This window comes from Rhineura floridana, chromosome 4 (genome assembly GCF_030035675.1).
Source record: "Rhineura floridana isolate rRhiFlo1 chromosome 4, rRhiFlo1.hap2, whole genome shotgun sequence".
Taxonomy (NCBI): domain Eukaryota; kingdom Metazoa; phylum Chordata; class Lepidosauria; order Squamata; family Rhineuridae; genus Rhineura; species Rhineura floridana.
The window spans coordinates 90019856-90030749 of NC_084483.1; the positions used below are offsets into that span (position 1 = coordinate 90019856).

General features: G+C 42.3%; 1 long non-coding RNA gene across 1 annotated transcript; it reads right to left on the reverse strand.

Moving 5' to 3' along the window:
* Positions 1–996: 996 nt before the first annotated feature.
* On the reverse strand, positions 997–7797 carry LOC133384380 (uncharacterized). Its single transcript, XR_009762543.1, has 3 exons — positions 7354–7797; positions 5437–5479; positions 997–2772 (listed from the first exon to the last, which is right to left on the reverse strand). It is a non-coding gene; the product is annotated as an uncharacterized LOC133384380 (long non-coding RNA).
* Positions 7798–10894: the final 3097 nt, after the last annotated feature.

Consider the following 10894-nt stretch of genomic DNA (forward strand, 5'->3'; position numbering starts at 1 on the left):
AAATACCAGGGGTAAATACACATTAAACAAAGTAAGGGACAGTTCTAAGACTCTAAATCTCAGCACCAATGCACATGCTAATTGGATTGCAAGGTGGTAGCTCGGGTGTAATCTCATCCAAGGATGAAGAGATTAGGCAGGCTGACCCTACACTAGCTCTACCTCTTCCCTTTGAGGAAACAGCCAGTGAAAAATAGGCCCCAGTAGAATCTTGGGGGCTTGTTTGTCCCAGGAGAAAATACACTAGATGCATAAAAATATAAGAGGCTGCTGGATGAAGCCAGCGGCCCACCTAGTCCAGCAGCCCGTTCTCACAGTGGCCAGCCAGATGCAGAAGTATCCAGTACTGAATCCAGTACTAGAGTACAGTCATGTGTACCCCTGGCATCCTCACTGGACTCCTCATCAGTACTGTCCAGCACAGCTATGGACACAGAAGGCACTTTCACTCCCATAAACATCAAAGATGGCATTATAGCATCAGAATGTGAATTTCCCTTTCCTTCTGTGGAGGAGTCAGGTCTTGATAACCCTGCAGATACTAAAAGGCCTTTAGGAGGGGTAAATCAACTACCTCAGGCAGCTTATATTGGGTGTCATAAAAGGCAAAAAAAACCTTATTTAATTTAATATTACTCTGTTTTTATTGCCAGGGAGGGGGAGAGGTGCTTCTGGGATTTGCTGCCTCCAGTGACAAAATAACTTGGGTCGCCTTGGGGGCTCTGCATCCTGATTTGGATGAGAGGTGACATTTCTACTCTGCTATGAGCCAGTGTGGTGTAGTGGTTAGAGTGTTGGACTATGACCTGGGAGACCAGGGTTCGAATCCCCACACAGCCATGAAGCTCATTGGGCCAGTCACTGCCGCTCAGCCTCAGAGGAAGGCAATGATAAACCACCTCTGAATACCGCTTACCATGAAAACCCTATTCATAGGGTCGCCATAAGTCGGAATCACCTTGAAGGCAGTCCATTTTCTGTAGATATCACGACACAGTGAGACACGGTGAGACCAGAGTTCAATTTCGGAGCCCCCCTCGTAATTCTGGTCTCCGCTTTTATTTTACCTCCGCCTGGAGGCGTGGATTATTTTCTCTCCATAAACAGCCTATGACCTTTAACTATTGTATAACATCACGTACATACATAGTACAACAGCATTATCTTCGTGGCAATATGCAGGCAGTTATTTAACCACTACAGATGTCAGTATCGTTTACAGCCATAAAGTTAACCACATCCTGTTTTTCCACTGGTCAGATCGCAATGTCTTGAGAGATAGTGTACTGAGAACAGCAGCGTGGTTTGCCAACGTATGCTGTTCATTCAGTCCACCCCACATCTCCCCCTTTTTTATTTTTTAGCAAAAAGTAATTACTACGTAATGGTCGCGGAGCAACAGGTGTACACGTCTGGAAAAGGTATTGTAAAAAACAGCATAAGCCTATACTTAAAATGAGTAAAAGAATAGCATATCTAAGAATCTGACTTAGCCATCCAGTGGGCAGCCAACTCCAAAGCCACTGCCACCAAGTTGTAGGGGCGTCCTGCAAAATGTTATTAGCTAGATCCTTCAAGTTTTTTACCTGTGTTCTGATTTCAAAACTGTTGTCAGTTAAATTAAAACAGCACATATTCTTTATAGTTTCGCACCCCAACTGATGTTGTAATAGCAGGTAATCTATAGCTGCACGATTATCCAAGATAGCTTGTCTTAATATACCCTGCTCTTCATTTAACAAAGCAATGGCTCGAGAGGTGGCATTTATCATCTTAACATAATTACAGGCTAATTTATGTAATTGATTGCTGTTACTTACTGCCAATGCAGGAAGTCCAACAAGGGAGATGGCTAGTGATACACTTTCTGCTTTATTAAGCAATTCCTACGTTGGGCTAGCAACTCCCTTTTATGAAGGAAAATGGGAACCAGTCGACTCAGGCAACAGATGGTATCAGAAATATCCCTTCTGCACCTTATGTCGACTACAATTAACCATCCGAGCACACGTATTATTAATGGAATTTGCAACATGTGATGTAAATAATTGAAAAGCATTAACAGGCAGCTGGAAGGTTGGAGTTCCCCAATTCGAAACAGTATGATATTTAATCTCTGAAGTATTCATGAACCGCCCAAGTCCTGTAATGTTCCCAATATCCCCAGGTGCTTTGCATACGGGTATTAAACATGTTCCCAACATACCCATTTCCTGTACATGTTCAGTCATGCAAAAGTCACTCACATTTGTCATTCTTGCTAACTGAACCCAGATATTGTGTTGAAACCGCATCCCCAACTCCTGCCCCAACCTGTCAGCCCCGGCGCTTCCTAAAATCCAACAAATGCAAAGTACAAAAATAGAATTTGTATTTAAAGACGCAATTAAAGCAAGAATGGTATTCTCAGTTGTCTTGTCCACCCCGGCTTGTTCCATTGCTTTTTCTGCTTGTGTTGCTAAGTTCTTTATTTGGCCCCAAGTCACGGGAGGTTGCGGAACATTCCGACCACGCTTCCTGGAAGACATCCCAGTATCCTGAAGTTGCAGAGAAAAATTAGGGATGGGATTCTTAAGATTATCGTGCCAGGACATCGTCTTTCCAGGGCCGGATACACCTAGCAGGTACCCACACAGGACCGTCAGGCGTAGACACAGCCGCGTAACCTCGACCCCACGTTATAAGCGGAACTGGGCCTTTCCACTCTGGATTTGGTAGTTGCCGAAACTGCACCCGCGGGGCAGGTAGAGACTCCGACTGCTGAAAATGCCGCTGCGCTCGAGTAGAAAAGGAAAAATGAGTATTGGGAGATTGAGACAAATTTAAATGATTAATGGTAAACAACACTTGTGCCAGCCACTCCTCTTTGGTGGCCAATCCCAGTGGTACTCCTCCTTTTTGTTTTTGTTTAAGCAAATGCTCTTTAAGGGTACGATTGGTACGTTCGACGACAGCTTGACCTGTAGAATTATAAGGAATACCAAACAAATGTGTAATGGACCACTTAGTGCAAAACTGTGCAAATTGCTGTGAAACATATGCAGGGCCATTATCAGTTTTTATCGTCTGAGGTTGGCCCATGATGGCAATAGAACGAATGACATGATTAATAACATTCTTAGTTTTTTCCCCTTTCTGAGGAGTTACCCATATGTATCCGGAATATGTATCTACTGTAACATGCAAATACTTCCATGGGGAGAAAGTAGGAAAATGTGTAACATCCATTTGCCACAACTGGTTAACTATGAGACCTCGTGGGTTCACTCCTGGTTCTGGGGATAGAGTTAACTGTGTGCATTGGGGACATTGTTGAATAATGGCAGAGGCTTCCTGGGCAGTAAGATGGAATTGCTTCTGGAGTGCTTTAGCATTTTGATGATGAAGGGCATGACTTTCTATGGGTGTGCAAAGGAGGGCACGAAGAGCCTGATCAGCATATTGATTACCTTCTGTTAACAATCCTGGGAAAGGTTGATGACTGCGAATATGAAATATAGCAAATCGACAAGACCGAGTATGTATGAGTTTTTGAAGTGTAAGCATAAGAGCAAGTAGATTAGTGTCCAGCATGGGAGAGACATAACTACCGGGTAATGCAAGTACAACATTCTTAACATAAAGACTATCGGTAATAATGTTAACCTCCTGATCTGCAAAAGTCAACAGCGCCATACTAACAGCGGCCAACTCAGATCTCTGAGCGGAAGTTTGGGGTAAGGTGAAAATTGTCTTCCAAACCCCCTGCTCGTGCCATGCAACAACCCCTCTAGTTGGACTGCCATCAGTATAGACCGTGACCGCAGGTAAGGGTTGTAAACTGATTACAGATTGAAACTGGATAGGAATTTTTTGTGTAATTTGAAGCCGTGGATCTGATGAGGAACGACATGAAATTGTGCCCAAATAAGAGACTAAAGCCCATTGAAGGTCATCAGAAAGCGCAACAGCATTTTCCCATGTGTAAAGTTTAAGAGGCAACGAAATTTCAACCGGATCGATACCTAATAATTGCCTTGATCGTAATCGTGCTTTTTGGATTATTTCTGCTGCTTGCATTGGCAAAGTTGTGATAGATGACTTTGGTGTATGGGCTAAGTAAAGCCACTCTATTATATGTGTAGCATTGGAGCCTGACTCCTGAGTGAGTGCAGCAAAAAGTTGGCTTCCATCAAATAAAACAAATAAAATCAGTGGTTTATTCAATATTTGTCGATCCACCCAAATAGCTTTTAACGTTGTAGAAACTAATTCTAGGGATTGCCTTGCCTGTTTCGTTAAAGTAATAATATCTGCAGGTTGACGTCCTTGTTTTAAACATTCAAATAAAGGCCCCATGTCTTGAGTGGTAAGTTTACAATATGGTCGAATCCAATTAATAGAACCCAAGAATTGTTGTAGTTCTACATAAGTTGGCTTCATTGACAAAGTAAGACAGGGCAATACAGGAGTGGAGTAGGATTGCATTAATTTATGTCCTAAATACAGAAATGGTTCTTTGAGTTGTACCTTTTCAGGGGCAATCTGCAACCCTGACTGTGACAAATGATCAGTAAGGTGTTGTTGCCACATAGATGGGAGGGTTCTCCCAGCCACCAAGATGTCATCCATATAATGGTAGACCAATAATGTAGGGTATTGAGCCCGAAAGGGTCGCAGGGCCATGTCTACAAACTGTTGACATAGGGTTGGACTATTTAACATGCCCTGAGGTAGCACTTTCCATTGATATCGTTGCGCAGGGCCAGAGTTATTATATACGGGAACAGTAAACGCAAATTTCGGTGCGTCTTGCGCTTGTAACGGTATTGTGAAAAAGCAATCTTTCAGGTCTATAATAGCTAAGGAATAGTCATATGGAATTAAATTTGGATTAGGCGTCCCACATTGTAGCGGACCCATGGGCACAATTAATTTATTTATTTCTCGTAAATCATGTAAGAGCCTCCACTTTCCAGATTTCTTTTTAATCACAAACACTGGGGTGTTATAAGGGCTATTACTTTCTGCTATATGATCAGCTTCCAGTTGCTCCTTTACCAGTTGGTGCAGAGCTTCTAATTTTTCTTTGGGTAAGGGCCATTGTTCTACCCAAATGGGTATGTCTGTCTTCCATTGTAAAGGAAGAGCTGCCTTTTGTTGGCTAATCATTAATAACAATGGTGGTCTGGAATTGCTCCAGTAAATCCCTTCCCCACAGATTTACTGAAATGTCCAAAATACAAGGGCGAATGTGGGCTATACGATCACCATCAAGAGCAACAACTTGTATCCAATCCTTACTCCGTTTTGAATCCTGAGCTCCGCCCACTCCCCACACAGAAGGGGCCACTTCTACTGGCCAAGAGGATGGCCAGTTATGTTCAGCAATTACTGTGACATCTGCCCCAGAATCTATAATACCTTCAAAAATAACATTGTTTAAACAATACTTACGAACCGGTTTCTCCCTGGTCACTTCTGCCAGTACTGCAGCTACCTGTGGATGGAAAGGATTACCTGAAATACTCACACTCGGCGATTTCGTCCTTGTAGATCCGAATCCACCAGTACGTTTTTGGGAGGAAGTGTTCGATGTGAAAAGACGATATGGCAATAACAATAGTTGCGCAAAAGAATCTCCCTTCTTCAACTGAAGGGGAAGGTGACTCCAATACTGAATATAAATAATTCCCTGATAATCAGAATCAATAACACCAGGTACCACCATTATATTATTCTTGGAAGCAGAGGATCGCGGTAGTACAAGGCCTACGGTGCCTTCTGGTAAAGGGCCAGTGAGTGTGGTAGGCATTAAAAGAACTGCTCCAGGCAAAGGAACATCTTTTGACTCTGCATGTATTAAATCAATTCCAGCGCTTCCTTGAGTAGCAGGGGTGGGTACACTTCCTTGAGATTCGGGGCTGGAAGCCTGCCCCAAGTTCAGTTTCCCTCAATAGGACGGGAAGACACATTGGTATTGGTAGTGGGAGCTGAACGACACTGATTAGCCCAATGATAACCCTTTTTACATTTCGGACAGATCTTCTTTGGCCGGTTTGTAACAGTGCCCCCACCTTTAAATGCTCCTCCGCCAGGAGCCCGACATTCCCTTCTGAAATGACCAGGCTTTTGACAATTAAAACAATTGCCTGTAGGTTTGTTACCCTGTCTTAATGCCCCAGCTAACAATGTCATGGCATGAACATGTGTACCTACCTCTGCACAAGCTTGAATCATGTCTCCCAATTCATATTGAGGTCTATGAATAATGTTTTTCAAAATCTTTTTACAGTCTGTGTTAGAATTCTCGTAAGCTAATTTTAACAATAATTCCCCTTGTGCCTGAGGGTTATCAACCTGCCGTGTCAGAGCCTCTTTCAAACGGTCAACAAACTGAAAATAGGGCTCTGTTGCTTGCTGCCGTACATTCGTAAAAGAACGTAAGGGTTCTTTCCCAGCAGGCACCTTTTTAAATGCTTTCTGTATACACTCAGCAGTTCGATGAAATGCGGCTTCAGGCAATACCCCTTGTTGTGCTATGGTAGCAAAATTACCTGACCCATAAATTTGCTCGGGAATGATATTAGCATCCCCAGCTGCTATAGCAGCATGTCTAAATTCTTGGTCCCAAACTACATATTGCGAAGGAGTCAAAATCATCCTAAAGAGATCCTTCCAATCTTGAGGGATCATGTTATATCCAGTAGCTACTCCTTCCAACATCCCTTGTACATAATTAGCCGTAATCCCATATTCTCTTACTGCCTTATTTATTTCTCTAATAACAGAAAACGGAAGAGCTGTCCAAGTTGCTATGCGATTATTAGCATTATTAGGATCTGGCTGATATGTAACGGGAAAAGCTGAAATTGTACCCTCCCAGTCTCCCATTTCTTCCATAGATAATAATCCTGAGGCTGCAGCCTGAGCTATGGCTGCTTTAACCTTCCCAGTAACCTGTTCTTGTTGAACTGGAGGGCTATATGGAGGAGCATTTACAAATTTCTCAATATCCTTTTCAGGTGTAGGTAAAGAAAGTTGGGGATAAAGAGGAGTTTTCTGGTCAGAATTGGCAAACAGCGATGTCTCTTTTATCCCTAAATGACTAATGGCCTCAGCACACTTTTGCCATAATAAGAGATGGTGAATAGGTGCTCTTGGTTCTTCATGTAATTTTCTCCCTATCTTTATCCAATCTGACTGACGTAGTGATCCTTGCTCTGGATACCATGGACATTGACATTGAATTGTTTTTAACAATGATTCAATGTGAGAACGACTTACAAAAGCTGAGGTATCCTGTTTTAAAATTTTTTGTAGCTCTTGTGCATGAACCTTCTGCTGAGCTGACAATTCCCCCCCCATACTCACGAATGGGAGCTGTACGCTGAGGTGCACCGTTGGCTGATCCTGCCAGTGGGTACGAGGGTGTTTGTTCTGAATCACGTCGAGGTCACCAGATGTAGATATCACGACACAGTGAGACACGGTGAGACCAGAGTTCAATTTCGGAGCCCCCCTCGTAATTCTGGTCTCCGCTTTTATTTTACCTCCGCCTGGAGGCGTGGATTATTTTCTCTCCATAAACAGCCTATGACCTTTAACTATTGTATAACATCACGTACATACATAGTACAACAGCATTATCTTCGTGGCAATATGCAGGCAGTTATTTAACCACTACAGATGTCAGTATCGTTTACAGCCATAAAGTTAACCACATCCTGTTTTTCCACTGGTCAGATCGCAATGTCTTGAGAGATAGTGTACTGAGAACAGCAGCGTGGTTTGCCAACGTATGCTGTTCATTCAGTCCACCCCACAATTTTCCATGGCAGCAAAGCCCTGCCTTTAACTTACATGATATGCACTATCACCTAACTTATATTGTAGCAAGGATATATCTGCAATACCAACTGCAACTCTTTGCAGAACCGTCACTGTACACAACCACAGGCATTTCTGCATGAGGACTGGAGAAGCCAAAATACAGTTCCCCTGCTGTGTACTTATTTATTTGTGTAGAAACAAACTCTCTTTTGTAGGGCTGACAGAGAATTCTTACAACCAGCTTTGGCTGATCTAATGCCTGAAGCATGAAAGAATTTGAAAGGGGCCACCCTAAAATACCAGGGAGACTTCTAGGCATCAATATTCACAATGATGTACAGTAAGCAAGTGATTAAATATGCATAGAATGAAGCTTGTTTCATGGCACTATATAAAGATGTCCCATAAGTACTTTGTCTCTTTTATGCTCTCCTTCAACCTCGGTCATAGCTTATAAAATATCTGAACAAAATTTAACTGTGGTGGCATTACTACTATAATACTAGGCATTATTCATTTTCTGTAAGTGCTATACTTTTTTTAAAAGACCAATGAATAAATGTTCCTATCAGAAAAGACTGGGGATGAGTCAGCAGAACTCAGATTCCAAAATAGATAATTCATGACCTTGATCAGGTGATTCCACTTTAGAATCCGCAGTCCAGCAAATTCCTACAGAAGGTGGTCCGAGGGCTGCCGCGCTGCCTCTGTCCTTGTTGTTTTTTTTAAAAAAAATCCTTTTAAAAAGCCCTGGGTTCCTACTAGGAGGAAGGACAGAATATAAATCTAATAAATAAATAAATAAAAAGCTCCAGAAAAGTCTTCCAGTCACCCACAGCCCAAGTGGCTAGCACATAGGGCTTCTTGCCACTACACACTTTGAAGAGAGTAGAGGAGAAAGTCCCCCTTGGAGTGATGGGCCCTGATGATGTTCCCTCATTCAAGAGGGAACTGAATGGCAAAAACATGGCTGCCCCCAGGTACACAATGGTTACCTACCCCACTGTGAGGGCCTGAAACAAAGTGGCTGAAAGAAATGACCCAGTGTATTGATTACAGAGGCAGGATTCAAATGAAGGATTTCCAGTTGTAGCCCCTTAGCCACTCTACTGGACCATCTCACGGAGTCCACTCCCTTAGTTCACTATTCCCCTGTATTTATCTTTATCACAATTAATTTCCAGGCCAATTCAAAACCTTACTTTGTGGTTTTTTATCACTGTTGTTGTTGTTTAGTCAGTTGGGTGTAATAATATTTGACATTCATACATTAGTCCAAAAGAAAACGAGGAACAGGGTTGGTTAGAAACCTGTGGGCTACAGAAAAACATACCGCCCCTGCCACCCCTGCCCATTTTTACACAGTTCAAAGCTGTCAGGTCTTTTGCTAATGCTCATGAATCCTTCCAGGGCTGTTGAATCCTGTCCTGGCAGAGGACTCTGGGGAAGCCACAAAAACATGGGGTCTTCTAAATGGGTAGCTGTGAGTTTCTACCTCAAAAGCAATTGGAAAAAGAATAGAAAACAGAGTCATATGCAGGATTTTTAGCAAACACTAACCTGTAACACTTCAGGGAAATTATAAACGCTGTGATGATAGGGATATATAGTAGGGTGGTTTTCGGAAATATTTTCCTTCCCATAATTCCTGTGATAACCAGATTTATTCACAGGAATGCTACTACTGGAGACAGACTCTCTTTCCACATATAGGAAGAATATGCCCTTCTGTCACTATAAACAGCTTCAGAGTGTTAATAATAATGCTTTTATCATTTTCATAATATTTCAGAATTTTTTTAGTCCTCCACATAATGTTGTGTTGGTTCCTGGAGAGGAGCTTGCGCCAGCGTTGCTCCTCCCTAGGCTTTTTAGCTCAGCACAAGACAGCAGCTAAATCAGGGTTTGGTTTAGCATGTCATCCAAATCCAGAATCATGGTTAACAACATAAGCAGAGCCTGCTGGATCAGACAAGTGGCCCATCTAGTCCAGCATCCTGTTCTCACAGTGGCCAACCAGTGGCCCATGGGAAATCCGCAAGCAGGACTTAAGTGCTTGAGCACTCTCCTCTCCTGCGGTTTCCAGCAACTGATATTTGGAATCATATTACCTCTGCCTAAGGAGGCAGAACATAGCCATCATGGCTAGTAGCCATTGGAAGCCTTTTCCTCCATGAATTTGTCTAATCCTCTTTTAAATCCATGTAAGAACATTGAACAAACTCTGGCTACTGCTCATGTTTAAGGAAGAGAGACTTTAACCATTATCTGGTGGCTGCCATGTCAAGCTGAGCTAAAAAGCCTGGGGAGAAGCAAAGCGGGTGTGATCTCCTCGGGAACCAATATGTTCAGACATTCACACTAAGCAATGGTTTGGCTCAGCATTACATGCATATTTGGTGCTATCTCAATAACCCTTACAACAAACTGTAAAATCAGCCAGTTTTAATATCCCCATAATGCAGACAATAGCGGCTTGACTAAAGTAAGATCACCTTGTAAGATCATTTTGGCAGAGACAAGATTTAAATTAGGGCCTTTGTAGTTTCATTGCTCAGTCTCACAGCACAATCCTAAGCATGTTGCTCACCAATGAATCCCATTAAAATAAATGGGACCTGCAGCTCAGTCTCTTAGACACTACATTGCATTTTATGTTAAGTTTGTATGTTAATGTTTTTCTTGTTATTGTAAGCCTCCCAGAGACCTTGGTTATTGGGTGGCATATAAATATTGTTAACAAGATAATAAAAATAAAATAATACATTAGCTGACTCATATTTGGCTTCCAATTGGAAACAGTGAAGTGTGATTAAGTATTTACAGTAGCTGTGGGCAGAATGTAAATCATGATCTATTGTAGATCTTTGGGTGATTTGCAGTGTCAGCAAAGGTTTCTGATTCCCAATTGTTTAACATTAATCAACCTTAAAAGGGTACGTTTCCCCCCTTAAATTAGGCTGCTGAAATGATGAAAGCTTGGGATAACCAGAAGTGGACGTTTGCATGAAAGGACTGTAAGCCAAGTTCAGGTCTGGTACTAAAAACAAATTCCTTGGCTTAGAATGTATGCAGACTCAAA